We start from the raw sequence: 17,618 nt of genomic DNA, 5'->3' as shown, positions 1-17,618 counted from the left end.
GCCAAATCTCCTCAGGCCCAGTGTTAATACCAAACTATCTTACTGTTTTCTAACCTGACGGAGTCAAGCTGCCAGTGGCCACTGGCACCTTGCTCTGGCCTTGAGTGGCAGAGGAGGGTCATTCCCAGGGCCAAAGGTCACACGTGGCCTCTGAAGGCAGGGCACTGTAGTGCTCTTCTCGGTCTCAAGACTATGGGACAGGGTCTTACGCGTAGCAGGAATTTAATACATGGTGGCTGAAGGAATGTGTGAATGAATTGGACCTCTGTGCTGAAGACTCAGGGGTCTTGGGAACAGATATTTTCCTAGTGACGTGCGGAGTTGGATGTATACCTTTCCCCAGGCCCTCAGCACAGGTCAGAAATGACACGATTCTGCCTAGCCAAACTAAACCCTGCCTCCCAGACCTGCCTGAAGGGCTTCATTTGTACCCTGACTTGGAACCTTCAGGGATTTGGGGGATGGCAGATCTGGTGGGGGAAAGTTTCTTGGAGAAGCCTATGAAGATGGGTGGAGGTCCCCAAGTAGCCAGCATGGCCCTGTCCCCCAAGGCCTGTGTAATGATCAGAAGGAAAGACTCCTTGAGGGAAGATAGCACAGGACACCAGAGGAAGTACAGCCCGTGGGACACTATCACAGGGCTGTGGGTGTCCACAGAGGAGTGGTGCAGTCCTTACGGGCTCCCAGTTATTACATGCACACATGTGCACACACATATGTGCACATAGATGCATGCATGGTTAGAAAAAGGCCTCCAGAAATTGTCCTAACTTGGTCCTTCTTGGGGTTTATGGAAACCCTCCTTCCATTGACACCAAGGGACAGGAAGGACTGTTCCCATGCCAGCCAAGTACTTCCAGGTCCTGTCTATGCCCCCTCCACCCTTCTCAAGGTAAAACGGAGCTCTTCTCCCTCCCGTGCTCCCTGCATCCAGACCCCAGTTCAGCTCTGGCATAGCCTCCAGCCAGCCACTCAACCTTGCACAAGTCCCTTTGCTTCTCTGAGCCTCAGTTTTCTCATCTGTAAAATGAAGGGCGGGCCTAGAGCGTCCCTCAGGCCCTCTGCAGCTTCAGCATCTGAACAGCAGGGGCTGTTGGGCTCTCAGGTGGAGGCAATTTCCCAGATCACTGAGCCCCACCTGGCCACCATTGTGCAAGGGCCTCCCCTGGGCATCGGCCGTCTGGAAACACCGCCATCCATCTTTGTGAATATCTGGTTAAAACACTCACCTAATCCTAACCTAATCCTTTCAATTTGGGGAGAGAATTGAAGAAAAAAACGCAAGCAGCCTGAAGCCTGAATGCTAACAGATGGGTAAAAAGTATGTATAAATTACACCCGCTGCTGTCAATTCAAGCTCTCCAGATAAAGTGATATGAAAGGTGTTTCATTTATAGGGGAAATTAATTGCCAGCTGTACGACTGGATGGTGTGAAGAAACCACAGCCACGCGACGTGTCCCATATATTTTCCTGGCTGGGTTCAATACCTTCTGTGCCAAGGGCTCCTGCTTGACTCCAGACCTGAAGGCGGGGGCAGGGGGGCACCAGGGTAAACATGACCCTAAACCAACCATTCCCATGTTAGGGTGCCATTTGCACCCCATGCCCCTGGTTTCTGTGGGACCTCCCTCACAACCAACCCCACTAAAAGCTCCCACCAGATCATTTGGTGAGGACGTCTGTATCCCAGAACTGCCTCCAAGAAGGGCAGACAGGTGTGGAGAAGTTCCCAATTCTCAGACCCCGTAGTCGTGTCTGTGGATGCTCAGAAACTGGCCCCAGAGCGCTGGCCCCCACCCTGAGAGCAGGGAGGGGGGCCTCCTCCCGCACATCGAAGCCTCCAGCTTGAGAAGTGTCTCTCTGGTTCTGCTTTCCCCACCTTCTTCTCTCTGCCTTGGGCAGGAGGGGGCTGCATGGAGAGGGCCTATTCCGGGACCTGCCTGGACCCACGTGTGCTCGCACCCACCTGTGCTCGCCCTGGGGTCCCCAGTGCAGACCCCCAGCCCCGTCGTGTGCACTCACCCCACCAGCTTCTCACCAGGCCTGAGGGGTCTTTGTAATCTGCCGAGGGAACAGGGTGAGTGGGAGGACTTCCAACCTGTGCCCCCCCCAGCATTTATCAGAACTATTAAGACAATGAGCTAATATTCTATTCAGATTTAAATAATAAATTAATCTACATTATACTGAGGAGGTCTGAGAGAGACTTAATTATCTGGTATACGTTAGGGTGGAAACGAAGGCTGGCATCATGCTGGGAATAGACGAAGTCACTGGCAATCACGCTGAGAAAGGCACTTAGGTGTCGGTCCCCTGGACAGAGGCAGGGAAGTGCCCCACTTTCTAGCCCAGGGACTGCCCCAATTGGGGAAGGGGCTCTGTTTCCGACCATCCCCTCCGGCAGCGATGTCCAGCCTTTATCTCTCACGGCACTCATGATGACAAAAATTCTGCGGCACACCGAAAAATAAATTATATTTTTGCCGATCTGACAAAAAATAGGTATAACTTTGATTCATTCACACCAGATGACTGTTGTTGGGTTGGCTATTGTCATTTTTTATTTGTCTAAGGGCAAAGAGGTCAGTGCCCCGACTAACTAGACAGGTGCTGCATGTTTTAAAAATCTCGCAGCACCCGGTTGAAAATCGCTGCCCTCGGGGCAACCAGAACACAGCTCTTCATGTCACTTGTGCAGGAAGCAGGCAGCAGCCTGCGGGGTAAGGAGTGGGAACTGGAGACTCTTGACAGCCTGAAGTGTTTGCTAGGGTTTGGAGGGGGCCCCGAAATTACATGGGACTAGGAGAAAGTTCCCTACCTAGAGGGCCTGGGTCAGACAGCCCTGACTCAAGACCCCACCTCATTGCTGTGTGACCTCAGGCAGCCTACTTAACTTCTCTGAGCCTCCGTTTCCACAACTATGAAACGAGGGTGCTAACTACCTGTGTCCAGCGTGGCTGGAGGATTCTATGCTGTAAGGTGTGCAACTTTTAGCACAGTGCCCATGGGCAGGAGGCCCTTGGGAGCCGAGGTGGTACAGGCACAGGTCTGAGCATTTGATTTGCATGAGCTGCTCAGGGTGAGTCTGCGGTTAACCCGTCTTAAAGAAATTCAGTGGTGAGTAGGGTTGTGCTGATGCTGTGTTCTTCGGCTGAGCTAGCAAGTGTGGAGACCATGGTTAGTTTTTTCTCCTGGCTGATTCCTGCTGCTCCCTGGGAGCGAAGCTTTTCACACCCCGAGCCAGCCTGCCCAAGAGAGGACTATTTTCGGCCCAGCGGCCACAGCAACAAAGATGTGAAGTCACTCCTGCTGCCTCCAGCTCACTCCTCCCGCCTGCTCCAGCCCAGGGGAGAGGTCAGTGAGAGGCAAGCGGGCTGCAGCCTGAGGGTCCTGGAGCTCCCCACTCACATGTGCCCCTCCACTTTGTGCCCTTGGCACAGCCCCCCTCCCTGGCCCTCCTGGCTCTGTGTCCTCATGTCCACCAGCTTCTTTCCCCTCCCTGCAGGCACTTTTGAGGTTGGGGTGGAGCTCTGCCTGGGAGATCAGGGTCCTCATGGGTTCTGCCCCTCGGGAGGACCAGGGTGTCAAATGAGGCTGGACCAAAGGGTGTGGCTGGGAGCCTCTTCGAACTGGGACGTGGTAGGTGTGTGATGAGGAGGGGGCACAGGGTGACGCCTGCATTATGAATCATCGCAGAGAACCCAGGCAAGTGGGTGTCACTGAGATCCTGAGCTGAGATGAGTTTGAGCATTTGTTAAGTTCAAGACCTGTCAGTTGTCGCAGCTCTGCAAGGAAAATCGAGGATTGGAGACCTTGCTAAGGGAGAGAAACCCAGTGGCCAAGGGAGCCGAGATCAGACAAGAGGCAAGCAGGAGCCGCTGCTGGCTGTGGCGGGAAGGGGGCACCAAACAGGCCCTGGGCCTCTCGCCAGATGTGCCAGCCCTGTGGCCGCTGGATGCTCATGTCCTTCTCTTGGAGAAGGTTCAGCTGGAAAAATTGCCCTCATCTCAGCTTAGCTACAAGCAGGGTTTGTCCAAGGCAGCCCAGATGCTGAAGGTCTGAGTCCTGAAACATGGAATGTGGTGAGGGGCAGCATGCCCCCAGCCCCAGCCCCCAGTGTGGGCCCAAGGGAAGCCTAACAAGGGCTGGGAAAGGCAGGAGCCATTAAAGTAGGGCAAAGCCTGCTCCCTCACCATATCTCCTAGGGTCCCCCTGCCCACCTTCACCACCACCGTCGACTTGCCATTCCTCCCACCCTGGAGTTTGGGAGGAAGTGGTCCAAAGATCTGCATTCTCACCAACACCACCAAGCTGCCATCTTCCCCCAGGGAAGACAAAAAGCAGCAAAGGGTTAAGGTGTTCATTTTCCCTGCTCAAGGCTTCAGCTGGGGCCAGGGGTAGGGTGTTCATGGGTGGACTTAGGGAGCTGCATCCCAAAGTAGGCATTGGGGGCATTTGTGGACCTGGGTGCAGAGACCAGAGTCGCTTCTCCACTCCATTTCCTGGGACAGGTTGGTGCCAGTAGGTGTTTGTTGATGGCAGCGCTGGTCTCCTGCCATCAGCAGACCAGCTGGTGGGAAGGGCAGGGAGAGACATGGCAAAGCCTGTTTGGTCAGCCTTTCCTGCCCTTGAGGACAAGAGCCGCAGGAGCCTTCCCCCCGCCACCACACACAATGAAGATGGTGGGTCATAGCACCCCCTCCCCCAGATGAACAGGAGGAGAGACTCTGCGCTTCTGACCACATGGGTTCTCTCAGATGGTCATTGGAAGTCAAATTCCAATCATCACAACTGCAGTTAAGAGACCACAGATTCCCAAAACCAGCCTCCAGACCTTTCCGTGAGCCTGGCAGCCAGACATGGGTGCTCCCTCCTCCCCAGAGCAACCCGAGGCCTTGTTGTCTATATCCATCATTGGCATCATTGGGCAGCTAATAGTGTGTGGCCTTAAAACATCACTTCTCTATTTATTCAGAACTATTAGTTAACTCTTGTATTATTAATTTACTCTTTATGGTTTTGGAGTCTATGGGCAGCTTCCTTCCTCTGCAACAAAACTCGAAGCGCGGTGAAGTCAGACTCCAAGCCTGATTTTTCCCTGTCTTACCCTTCGCACCCAGCGCTCCAGATAACACCTTTCATGGCATGAGCACTCAACTAATGTTTCTCTATGTTACGCCTTCCAAACTCTGCCTGTGGCAGGCATTTCCAATCCTGAAGGAGCCGGCCCATTTCAAACACTGCTTCCTACAAAGCAAGCTGAGGTCTCAGAGCTCCATCTCTCCTTTCGTCCTCAGAGTGACAGAATCATAAAACCTTTGAGAGAGAATGAAACGTAGAAATTAAGCTGTCCATCCTCCTACCCGCTCTTGGATTCCTTTCCTCAACACATCTCACAAGTAGTCGCGTGGCCTTTGCTCGCACATGCCATTCGACAGGCAACTCCCACTTGCCAGGTGGCCCATTCCATGGTTGGTCGGTGCTTACTAGATGTTTCTAGGACAAGGGTAGTCATGGCCGTAACATGGCATTTGGAGATCATTTCTAAGACCAAAAGTTTTGAGCAAAAATGCTTCTGATGTGAACTGCAATAGCAGTTGCCCACTGTGTGTGCTGTGCTCCACTGGACACCCTAGTGGCACAGGCAGGGTGGGAGATGTGATTCTTGCCTCAAGCAGTATCTGGTCTAGTTTGGGGCCAGTTGTTAGAAAAATGGCCCCCACAGACGAGAAAAAGCATTAACTGCTATACCATGTTAGCAAGACCAGAGGACGAGACTGCTGGCCACGTAGTCTCTAGGTCCTGTCCCCATGCTAGGTGGCCTGGGGTGGCTCCTTTCCTATATAAAGTCTCTCAACCTATAGAAAGAAGGGGCAGGCCTAGATGGTCTCTCAAGCCCCTCTGGCCCTCATATTCCTGGGAGTTCAGTCACTCCTCAGAGAGAGATCAGCTTGGGAGGCATTGAGCATGGAAGGGGAGGGGGTGGCATCACAGTGGGACACATCCCGACCACACTTTCCATCACCCCCCACTTCCAACAGGCAGTTCACCCAGTTCGCCCACTCCATCAACTGCTTTCACAGGGCATTGGAAATATGTGCGCCTGGCAGTAGAATTCCCGTGTGTATCTCTCATGGGCTGGGACAGGAGCTGGGTGTTAGTAAGAAGCTTGGCAAATGCTTGCAAGCTCGGTGTAAAACAGACCAAAAGAGCATAAAATATGAAGACCAAGAAGGTTCTCAGAGGGCGTAGTAAGAAAATCACCGGAGGCAGGGGGTTGAGCCAAGAAGACTTCCTATAGGAGGAGAATGACGGGGAGGGCAGGAGGCAGTAAGTGGGAGGCGTGGCCATGTCTCGAGGACAGAAGAGCCAGTCTCTCCACGGGGGCCGCACGAAGGTGGCAACACCACACAGACCTGCATCCTCCGACAATGGGCATTCCAGGGGCGTCCGGGTCTTGGCTTGAATAATGCCACTAACCCTGAGGCATGAGTGTAATGGCCCCTCATTTCCAGGTGTGGCACTGACCCATAGAGGCATTCTTTGTACAGACGTTTTTACCAAACTATAAATGACAGGAAGTTGTCTTCTGGCATTTTCCATCCTAAACATGCTTACAATAGCACGTTACAGCTCTCCCCAGTCCCTCTGTGCTGGATTTCCTCTGCCTGGCACGAATCAGCCTGCACCGTGCCTGGTTTGTCACTGTTTATAAAGTTGAAGGATGGAGTAGCCTGACATTATTGGTTGTTCTCTTCTCTAATTTGGATGTTTCAAATAAGTTGCAGAAGAACAAACACACTTTCCCCCACCCCACCTCCCAGCTACCCACTCTGGGCCCAAGTGGGGTAACTAGGGGGGTGGAGACTTTCCTGGGATGGGGCCAGTCAGGGGGACTCTGGAGGCTGTGTCTCCACACCGTCAGGTCCCCACCCTGTGCACCCCCACCCGAGATGAAATGCACAGACGAGAAGGTGGTGTCCACTGAGGGCCAGTGTCCTGCAGTGCTGGCTGCTCCTCAGCCACGGTGATCTGAAGGTCGTGGACCAGCAGGAGAGGACCCAAGGAAAGGACCAGGTGGGCCCCAAGGCCAAGTGCCTGGTGTCCCAGCCCCCTGGCCTCCCCACCCTGGCCCAGCCACAGCAACAAGTAGGCACTCTTCATGCCCTTGTTACTTGCAATCAGTGGAAAATTCAATGTTCAAGGTGGGAAACCTATTTCATGCTTTTACAGCTTTGCACAGACAGAAGCCTAGGACTCAGGAGGCCTAATTATACGAGCACGCTCCAGCTGCCCCGAGGGGCCACAGTTTCCCCATCTGTAGACTGGGCAGGATGGTACCTGCCGGACGGCCGTGCAGATGTGTGAGGAGGTGGAGATGAGAGAATGAGTAAGACAGCACTTTGCAAGGCATAGCGGGCTGTGCTCACCTGCCAAGGAAGTGAGCACTTTAAGCTTATTGTGGTGGCCGCTTTCCCCAGGTTTCACGTAACTTAAGGGCGAGAGAGTGGCTGCATAGTAACAGAACAAGAACAAAGAATAGGAAGACTTGAGAGCTAGGAAAAGAAGCACTGGCCCTTGGCATAATAGCTTTTTATCAATCAGTTGGCCGCGTTTAACCCTGTGCCTACTTTATGCCAGAGAGTGAGCGAGGTGGCGGCAGGTGACAGGTAAGACACAGTCCTGGGAGGGAGCGGTCCCAGGCAGAGCACTGAGAGGCCTCCGTTGCCCATGCCACTCCTGGCGCACCCAGGATGCCCAGACAAAGCAGATGGGGTCCGGAGTCCTTTCCTTTCTTTGCTCCTGCCGGGACCTCAGCCACACGCAGCTGCACAGGCTTCCAGCAGTCACGCTCAGGGATGTGTTCCCCAGAATCTGGGCTGAGGGAGGAGGCTGGCAATGGAGGGTGTACGGCAGGGAGGCAGCCCTACCCAGAGACACCTGCAGCTATAAAAAGCTCCTGCCCCCACCTGCAGACCAAGTGAGAGCTGCTGATGTGAGCGCCCTGCCAAGATCTCCAGGGGGTGAGGGGAAGTAGTGCACACCTCCCCTGAGGGGTGGGACACAGATGGGAGCAGCATGGGCTGGGCAACCTGGAGGGATGGGCCCTTGGGCTCAGCCCTGGGAAGCCCTTTGCTAAAGCCGGTCCAACACACCACCCCCTTATCCACTGGGAGGGGGCCAAGACCAAGAGGCAATGTCCTGGCCACCCCCACTCCCTGCTCAGTGCTTCTCTATCACACCACTTCCGGGATTCTTCCCCCACCCCCTGCCCAGCAGACTCTTGATACGCAAACTGCTTCTCTTGCTTTTTGTTTGCACACTAGGCCTAAACCATAGTGTCCTGGGTTGGTTTCTGCACTGGCTTGGGTGCTTTAGGTCTTATTTAAAGCACCATGGGCTTGAGCTTATTGTCTGCTGTGATATACACCATCCTCCATCCTCCCTGGCTCTGAGCCTGCCCACCCCAGGTGTGTGTGGGGTGGCAGTGGGGACCCACTGCAATGCTATTACAGTATTTGCATTTATATGAGGCACAGACCCCCAGCCTCCCGTCTCTGGGTGCGTTTACAACCCTGTGTATACATAATTTATTTTTGTTGCTATTTAATCAGTCTCCGTGTTGAAATGAAAAGTTTCCAAGGGGCCCCAGGTTATTATGCAACTTTCAATTCCAGCAGCATTGACTGAGTGCATGGGGTCCCCCTGCCCATGCTCAGCTGCAAAGTGGGGAACAGGGGACTGGGCAGGAGGCCATGTAGTTCCTGCCCACAAAGCCAGCTGAAGCTGAAGCCAAGTGGCTAGGGTGCAGCCAAAGTCCACTTCCTATGAGGAGTGGCCAGAAGGGGAGTGGGCATAAAGAGCCAGGGGCCTGGAGGGAGATGCTGAAAGAGGAGGTGCCCTAGGGAAGGACACTGTCTTGGGAGGAACCAGCTGGCCTGGACTTTTGGTTTTAGAGTGGGGAGACAGAGGGACTGAGCATGGATGCTGGAACCTAAGGGCAAAGCAGGAACGGCAGGCGGGTGCTGACTCAGGTGACAGAGGGGAAAAGGATGCGCCCCGGGTGTGGTATCTTCAACAGAGGTCAGTCTGAAGAGCAGATGAGGTCGCTGTGGGTTGCTGAAGTGAACCTCAGAGGACAGCCCCCGGGCACAGCCAGAGGGGAGCCCCAGGCTACCCGAGATCTTCACCTCCAATCATTTGTGGAACGTGGTGGCTTATAAATAAATAACCAAACAAAGAGGCAGCGGTGTGAGCTTAAGTTATTTCCTCTGCCTGCTAGCGCTGTCCCTGGGAAGAGAGCAGCCCCGTGTGGGGCAGCGCTGCCTGCTTGGAAGTTCCAGGACCACAGCAAACACATATGGCAACTGTACACACAGGCACACTCAAACATGCACGTAGATAGTCTAAGACACAGGTACACATAGGCACATGTGCACACAAGACTACACGCACAAACATATCAGTGGGTGCAAGTGGAGACAAGACAGGCGCACACACACACTCACTCAGCTTCCCAGCCCCCAGGCCTCCCTCTGTGGCTGTCCACACCCGTGGTCTTGTCCTTCTCCCAAGAGAAGGAGAATTAGAGAGTGGGGACTAGCAATGCGAATGCACGTGCTCTCCCTGAGAAAGTGTGTGGCAGGGTGGGGCGTACCATTTCGAGCAGATACTCAAAGGGTCGCCACCCATGACGTCTGACCCCCTTGTCCCATGCAACCTCTGCTGACAGCAGGTCTTCCCTGGGGTGCAGATTTAAATTTACACAAAGCCGAGACTTGAGGGAATTCGATGGTGCTGTCTGGGAAAACTAAAATGAGTCCTTCCAAAGGCTTTGTGCCCCATCAGCTGGGCTGAACTTGGCCAAGCTCCTTTGGATGCACCGGCACTGTCCCAGCTTGGGGAGTGGGGTGTGACGCCTTGTACGCAGCCATACCCTGAGAGATACACTCCCAAAGAAAACCTCTGCTCAGCCGCTGTGCCCAGCACCTCCTTCTTCCACATCAGAAATCTCTTTCAGAACAACCCTAGGCCTCTCCTCTCAGGGTACAGGTGACATCGCCTTCTTTACCCATCCCCTGGCCACCCTTGTTGGCTTATTATCCAAGCGATGACTGTCCAGGCCCCAGATCCAGACCCAGACCACCCCTCTCCTCCCCCTCACTCTGCATTCACGAGGACACAGCCACTGGCCCAAGGTTTTATTTTCCTCTCATCACCCTGATTATTCCCTGTTTAATTAAAATTTGTTTCAGCTAATAGGCCTTAAATTAGTATTTTCAAATATTGACATCTACAGGACCCTCATTCATTATTTTTCGAAAGCTCTGGGGCTAATTGCTTTATCACCCACCAATTAATTACTCGTTCACTAGACAGGTAGCCACTGCCCCCAGAACATGGATGGACACCCTCACAGGCAGGTGAAGCCTCATATACAGCAGATGCACATGGGCATGTGGAGCATGTGCATGCATGTGCCCACACACATGTGCACACACTGGACATTTTCCCCAGTGGAAGTCAGGCCGAGTAGAGCATGGCTGGGCTTCAGTTGGGAGACCGGGAGAAAAGCAAGGCATGGCATAGGCGGTCCTTGGAACCATGCCAGCCCCTGTTGCTGTCGAACCAACACCCCTGCAGAACTGAGGCTCCTTTTACTCTCCCTTTTGTGCCCGGGGAGCAACAACAGTAAGCGGAGATGCCCAGAGCTGAGGAAGTTCTCGAGAATGGCAGCTGGAGCTAGTAACCCAGGACCTTGAGAAGGAATAGAGACCCTCGAAGGCCAGCTGAGGGAGAGATGTGGCCCAGGAAGGAAGCCACAGGCAAGAGGAGGGGCTCCGGAGGAGGAGGAGCCAAGTCCAGAGAAGCCTGACCCTGGAGGTGTCCAGCATCAGGTCCAGGTTGGCTTCTCTCCTATGGGGAAGGCAACTGTGTGAGGCTCTCAGCCCCACAGAGGGACCCAGCTGGGGACATCGGCAGATCCATCACAGTCTTGTGCCATCCACAGAGCAGATCCTCATGCAGCCCTGGCAGGAGCTGGGTTTGGTGAATTAAGTGTCTGCCATTGAAGACAGAAAGAAAGCCCCTCGCTCACAACAAACACAGTTCCCTGTGCTAAATACCACCTCAAGCTACTGAGACCTTTTAACAAAACATTCGTGTGTTCAGAACGCCACCCCAGCACCCTCATCTCCCACTCTGGCCCATGATCCTGCACAGCCACCTCGGGTTGGAGGGGGTGAGACCAGCCTCCGGAATAAAGATCTTCTCCAGACTTCTTCCAGGAGGTACTCTGAGCTGCTGGGACTGTGTCTTCACCTGGGAGTGGGGGTCCCGGCTTCCTCTTTGCCCATACCCCCGCTGCTGCCAGTACCTGCCAAGGCCGAGCCTCCGTGAGCAGAGTGGGCCAGACTGGCAGAGGACTGGCAGGCAGGCCCTCTGCTCCTTGCAGGCAGACTTTTTTTTCCTCCTTGTAAACAGTCTGGAGTGATTGGGATTAAAGTCTCTTCAAACTGCTAGTATCGTTTTGCTTTTCGGGAGAGCCAAGTAATCCATGGGGATTAAAGAAGCAGCCGTGCTCACCTCCCACAAATGAGTATCTGTCAGAGGCACTGACCTGTTAAAATAATGAATTTCATGTGCAGCAAACCGCACAGGGTGGCGGTGCAACATGGCTTGGCAAATTGTTTTCCACGTGTCCTAATGAGACTCCTAAGGAAACAGGACCCCTGGAAGGGGTGCCCCACCCTCAGCCCTCCACACCCTGGAGCCTCCTTCCTCAGTGGCCCTAGCCAAGAGGTCCTGGGGCCTCTCTGAAGGAGGAAAGATGTGGACTCCCTGGAAACCACCAAGCCCACCCTTGCTCGGCCCACTCAGGAAAGGTGATCGTCCCTCTCAATTTTCTGCAGGTTTGCTCGTGGCTTTTGGGCTGATGTGGCTTCCCCCAAGGCTCTCTCCCATGGCTCAGTGCTGTGGTCACCAGTAAGACCCCAAGCAGCCCTGAAGCCCTCTTTAAGTCTCTGTCAATAGACCGTCTGTCCCCTAGGCTGCTGGGCCTGCCCAGCTCCCCAACCCACTACCAAACCCAAGGACCAGAGTTGAGGGCTAGAAAGGCAGGCATCCAGGCCAGCACATTCCTTTTATATAAGGGGAAACTGAGGCCCAGAAAGGTCTACCTTACAGAACTCTGAGCACTGCATCGGGCTGTTTCATGGGCTTATGTGTGTTGGGGAGATCCTTTCTACTTGCAGGACCCACAAACTGTTTAGGGAGTGTGGCTGCTCCTATACCTTTTCCAACCCCAGCAAGCAGCAGAGAAGTGGCGTGGGAAAATGAGGCATGGGGATGGCACTGTGTGACCTGTGAAGAGCCCAGGAGAGGTTTGGGCAGAGTTCCCTGCAGAAGCTAAGAAGAGCAGGAGCATTTGTGGGTCATTTCCTCTGGAGAATTAATGCAAGCAAGGACTTAGGAGGCTTTTCCATTGAGAAAATTAGGTGTGGGGGTGGTCTCGGGACGGTTTCCATGGCAAAATATGGCAGGCCTCATTGTGACCGTGATTATCACCCAAGCAACTGTCAAAGGCAGCGCCCCTTGGCCACGAGGCTCTTCCTCACTCCCAATCATGCGTGCGCCCACACACAGTCACACTCACGCTCACCCTTGCCTGCTCCCACACACACCATACACACATTCCCTCTCACGTTCTTCTCCAGGTGCAGCTGCTCCCTCCTCCCAGCCTCTCTGGGCCCCTCACTTATTCCTGATGCGCGCAGGGATGACTTTCCTTTCGAGCGGTGCACTTCATAAGGGCCAGATCTGGAATTAAAACTGCAAGGAGTAGGCGGGCAGGGGCCGCTGGGAGCCAAGAGCTGCTTTTTTCTCCCTAGCGAATATTGTGTTTGTTTCACTGGCCCTCTGGCTGAAGTGGGGAGAAGGCAGCTTTCTTTTCTAATGGGCCACAAGGGCTGCCACTGCCTGGCCATCCCAGCAGTGAGTCAGGCCACCATCCCTCCCACCCTGCTTCACTCCCAGATGGACAGGGGAATGCCGCAAGTGCCCAGTGGGGCCAGGAGTCTGGCCTCTGCTCAGGCACTAACCCTGTCTGCTCTTTGGGGAAATCACCTGCCGTGTAGACTCAGGTTCCCCACCTGCGTCAGGGTAACAATTTGCTGCCAACAGCATAGCAACTGAATGGCATCTCTCAGAGCAGAGGGATATGAGTTAGACAGGAAGGACTGGCTTCTGAAAATGGGAGTTCTTAAAGGCTAGGATCCAGGAATATCTTTTTTCCGTGTTTGCTCACACTCTGCCACTTTCTAAAAAGACACCAGCGTGGGTGACCGGAGGGAGGTGTGAGGATTGCCTTCCCAGAGAGAATCAGGCCATGCTAATCCGAACTGACTGAGGAAGGCTTACGTTCCCATCACAGGCTTTACCGCTCGCATTTCATAGGCTGCATGTGACTGTCCTAGGGTGGCCTGATGGTGAATTTGCTCCACGGGCCCCTTTCTCTACAGACCGAGCAAAGGTTAGCCTCTGTCACCCTCGCACTTGAGTCTCCAAGCCATGTGTCAGTCCATAGGTCCCGCTGCGTCCCCACTGTGCACTCAGGCTGTGGGGCTTCTGGAGAAGGGAGCACGTGGCCGAGGCGGCAGGCAGCCAGGCTGCTGTCTGGCCAAGGAGACATGACTCACACACATGACACAGTGGAGAGCAGGGGGTAGCCATTAATCAGAGCAGGAGAGGTAGGGTCGGACTCCAGGGGCTGCCTGCTTCATCACAGGCGGAGGTGCAGGCGAGCTGACGTGGTTAGCGAAGAAAGCTTTGTGTGGGCCCAGGGTGACCGTGACGAGGCCCCCTGTATTTCAGGGGCAGAGACCCCATGGCCCCAGAGGCTGGCCAGCCACAGCCCAGCGGGGTAAAGGAGGCAGGCTATACATGGCAGGCTGGCTATATAAGGAAGAGCTTTGGCCTGGGAGCCAGAGACCTGTGCTCTGGTTACGGCCAGGTTGATTTCACTTCCTGTTCCATCCCCGAAGTTCAGTTTTCTCCTCTACTAACGGGGAGTCGGGAGATCCTGCCACCACCTCACCTCAGGCTGGGAGACTCTTGGTAGAATGTGGGTGGGCCTGAGAGAAATGGGAGGGAGAAGATGGTCAGAGGTGGGAGAGTCAGGGCCAAAGATCCCTTAGATCCTAGGCTGGGATCAAATGGAGAGCGGGGGAAAAAAGGGTGAGTTAGGGCAGGGGGAAACTGGTCAAGGAGACGTGGAGTATCTTCGATTCAACCCACGTCCTTCCTTGAGTAGGCCCAGCACAGGGCAATAAGGCAGGGCATCAGGCTCTTCCTGGGGAGAGGCAAGGCCTTTGGGTCTCTCACAGTCTTCCAGACAGTTGAGGTAGAACAGGAGGCAGAGCCCTGAAAGATGGGAGCCTCCCGTCCACTGGGGGCGCTAACGAGCAATTTTCATGGTCCGTGGTGAATCCCCCTGTCTGGCTGTTTGTGCTCAGAAAGTTCACTTTGTGGGGTTCACGAAGCTTCTACCTGTTTGCTAAAGTAATTACACCACCAAGTGGGCCCCAGCCCGCATGCACAGGGAGCGAGCATTTGTCCCCTGCTCTCTGCCAGGAGCTAGAGGACGCTGCAACGCCCCCAACCTTTGTCCTGCGGGACAGAGCATCTTCAGGTCATCTGCACTGTTGCTGGGAGGGGGAACACATAGGGTCCGCCGCAGGGTTTGCAGCATCGTCCCACCTCCACACTCTGCTCACACAGTTCCACACGCCTCTCTTTCTCATCAGCCAGTTCGAGTCCCACCTCCTACACAAGCCTTCCCTGAGGATTCCCATCACAGCCAGCCTGCGCCCGGCACTTACGTTCTCAGCCATCACACTCACGCTTCCATTCACTCCTCCTGACAGCCCTGTGAAGTAAGTGCTGTCACCCCTTTCACCAGATAAGAAAACTTCGGTGCTAAGAAGTGAAGTAGCATCCCAGAGTCATGGGGCTACTGAGGGGTGGAGCCAGGATTTCAACCCCATCCCTCTGGCAACAAGGTCTGCACCCGAACTATGAGGCCACACTGTCTTTTGCACTGCTGCCTGCTGGCAGGCTGTGACCCCATATTAGCTGCTGCAGCTCCCAAATGAGGGCCAGTGTCCCCTCACCCGTGACTGGCCTCTTTCAGGCAAGAACAGGCCTTAAATGTCATCAGTCCACCCACCCACCCCAAGCCTCCCATCTGGCTGCAGAAAGCTGGTGGGCCAATGTGCTTCTGGATCAGAAGAGCAGATGGCTCACAGGAATATGAGATGCAGCTGCTGAAGCAGCCAGTTTGTGAGTCCTTCTCAGACAACGGGCCTCCTGCCGACGCTGTGCTGCCACCGGGCTGATGCCTCCCAGGATCCTACCTGTCAACTAACTGGCCAAGCCTGAGGCCGAGGGGTTCAAGAGGAGGAACACATGGGCTTGGGAGCCCCAGCAGGACTGTTGTTCTCCTTGCCCTTAAAACAATCCTGTAAGGACCCTCCCCATATAGAGTGGATCCCTTTCTCCCCCTGAGTCCTCTCCTGTTGGTACCTGAGGGTTTTACTGTCTTCGCTCCACCAGATCCACCCTGCCAGGGAGAGGGGGCCAGGTGGAATTCCTGACCAGCAGGGGTAGAACCTAAGCGTTCCAGGCCACGTGGCCACCTCCCTACCCTGACCACACCCCGAGGCAGCTCCTTGGTTGTCTCACCAGTGAGGACCCCAAGCTATCTCTCCCAGACTCCCCCCTACCCTGCAGGAAGGGTAGAATAGGGGGCTCTAGCTATCTTCCAGGTGAGTCCTTCCTAGACTTAGCATCCATTCCAGCTCCCAGAAGCCCAGAGGCAGGGGCCCTGGGTAGGAGGTTTCTCTGGGCTCACAGACCTCAACCCTGGCCCCTCCTCCCCTGCCTCTTGTCCTGATTCACTGAGTACCTATGGTTCCCAGACAGAACATTCCAGCGTGGCTGACCCCCTCCCCAGGACATCCTTCTTGTGTTTCAACCATGAAGATACTTCTGGAATCATTTTAAAGAAATTCAGTGTCATCACTTAAAAGTGCAATTCATTTGTAAACCCAGGTAATCAAATACAGAAAAGTAAAACCAATATTGATTAGCAATTAGCCTATATGTTCCATCACATTGATTGAGCCCCTCCTGGGTGCTAGCCCTGCTCTAGGGGCTGAGGAAATAAAAGGAATAGGGCAATGCCCACCCTTGGGGACAATGGGACCCTGCATCCCAGGAGCTCACTGCCACACCCCTGTCAAAGGAGCCACAGCCATGTCAAAGGACTTCAGCAGGTCCCTTCCATCCTCCCCTCTGCTCATGGGCACCAGCTCTACGCTAGACATGAGGTTAGCGTGAAAAGCCAGCTGAGTCTTCCAGAAGGGATTGTCAAGTGCACCTACCCTTTGCTCAGAGAGCCTGCCTCTCAGGAAACCCACATACTCGCTAAGAGTGGGTGGCCATTCAATGATCTGAGAGGCTGTGTGCCTTTGGCGAGTTACTGAATCTCTCTGGGCATTAATTCTCCTCTAAAAAGACTGTTCAATGGCCTTCTTCCTGTTTGAGGGTGTTCTGCAATATTCTTTAATTATCCTCACAGCAGCCCTATGAGACAGGCAGAACATGTGTTGCTATCCCACATTAAGCTTTGGAAATGAGGAAATGTAAGAGAAGCAAAGGGTCGCACAATGGGAGGAATGAAGCAGACCTCAACCTTTCCCTGCTCTTTCCAGTGTCAGGTTTGATGGTCTTAAAAGCCTCTTTCACTCTGGAAAGTCTATGACTCAAAGGGATTTTGTCAGGGAGTGCACAATCTGGAAAAGCCAGAACTGCAGTTGGAGGCTCAGAGGGGGCTGGTGGTCCCAGGAAAGAGAAAACAAGCCACCAAGAGCGTGCGGTCAGGGCAGGATAGGCTGAACGCTCGGGGTTTATGACGCCCCATAAATCAGACCTGCCCATACTTGAGCAAGGTTGAAACCTCCACAGGGCATAGTAATTAGATTTTTCGACAGCGTTCCCCCTCTGGTTTATGTATCCAGCAGTAATTACCACCAGAGGAGCTGGGCACTGGGACCGCTTGCCTTCCCCAAGTGCATGGTTACCAATCTGCATTCCCACTCCGTGGGGAGGGGACAGAAGGAGAAGTCAGGAGGGGACACAACTGGGTCCTCTGGTCAGATCATTTTGCCTCTAAGGAAAGGAGAAGAGAATGTCCATGATATCCCTTACTGGTGGAACTTCCATGCGTTCGGGCATACCAAGGGCGTAGACAGGTGCCAGCCTTTGAACCGAGGAGTTCAAAGGTACAGGAGCCTGGGGCTCAATCATCCCCCAAACACAATTCAGACTATCCTATCAGCCACACAACTCATGTGACTGGCTGACATTTCTGACCCCGCCCCCTGTGGGTCCTGGCTCTGAAGCATCTCTGCAGGGAGAGGAGGGGGCCCAGAGGGCCTGACAATGGCTACAGGGTGTTGGGGGGGGTTGTTCAGGGGTGGCCAAGATTAGGATCAGATCAGGCACTTTAGTCACTGTGAAGATGGCTTTGTAACCCTGTCCTTCTGGTTTTACCTC

General features: G+C 54.2%; 1 protein-coding gene across 45 annotated transcripts in view; it reads left to right on the top strand.

Moving 5' to 3' along the window:
* CELF4 (CUGBP Elav-like family member 4) overlaps positions 1 to 17,618 on the top strand; it is a 292,825-nt gene that overhangs the window by 120,294 nt on the left and 154,913 nt on the right. The gene's annotated exons all lie outside the window — the stretch shown is intronic.

This window comes from Sturnira hondurensis, unplaced genomic scaffold (assembly GCF_014824575.4).
Source record: "Sturnira hondurensis isolate 20B ecotype Veracruz unplaced genomic scaffold, ASM1482457v3 Scaffold0001872, whole genome shotgun sequence".
Classification (NCBI taxonomy): Eukaryota; Metazoa; Chordata; class Mammalia; order Chiroptera; family Phyllostomidae; genus Sturnira; species Sturnira hondurensis.
Note: the sequence above shows the minus strand (reverse complement) of the source record. Positions and strands in the feature narration are given on the sequence as shown.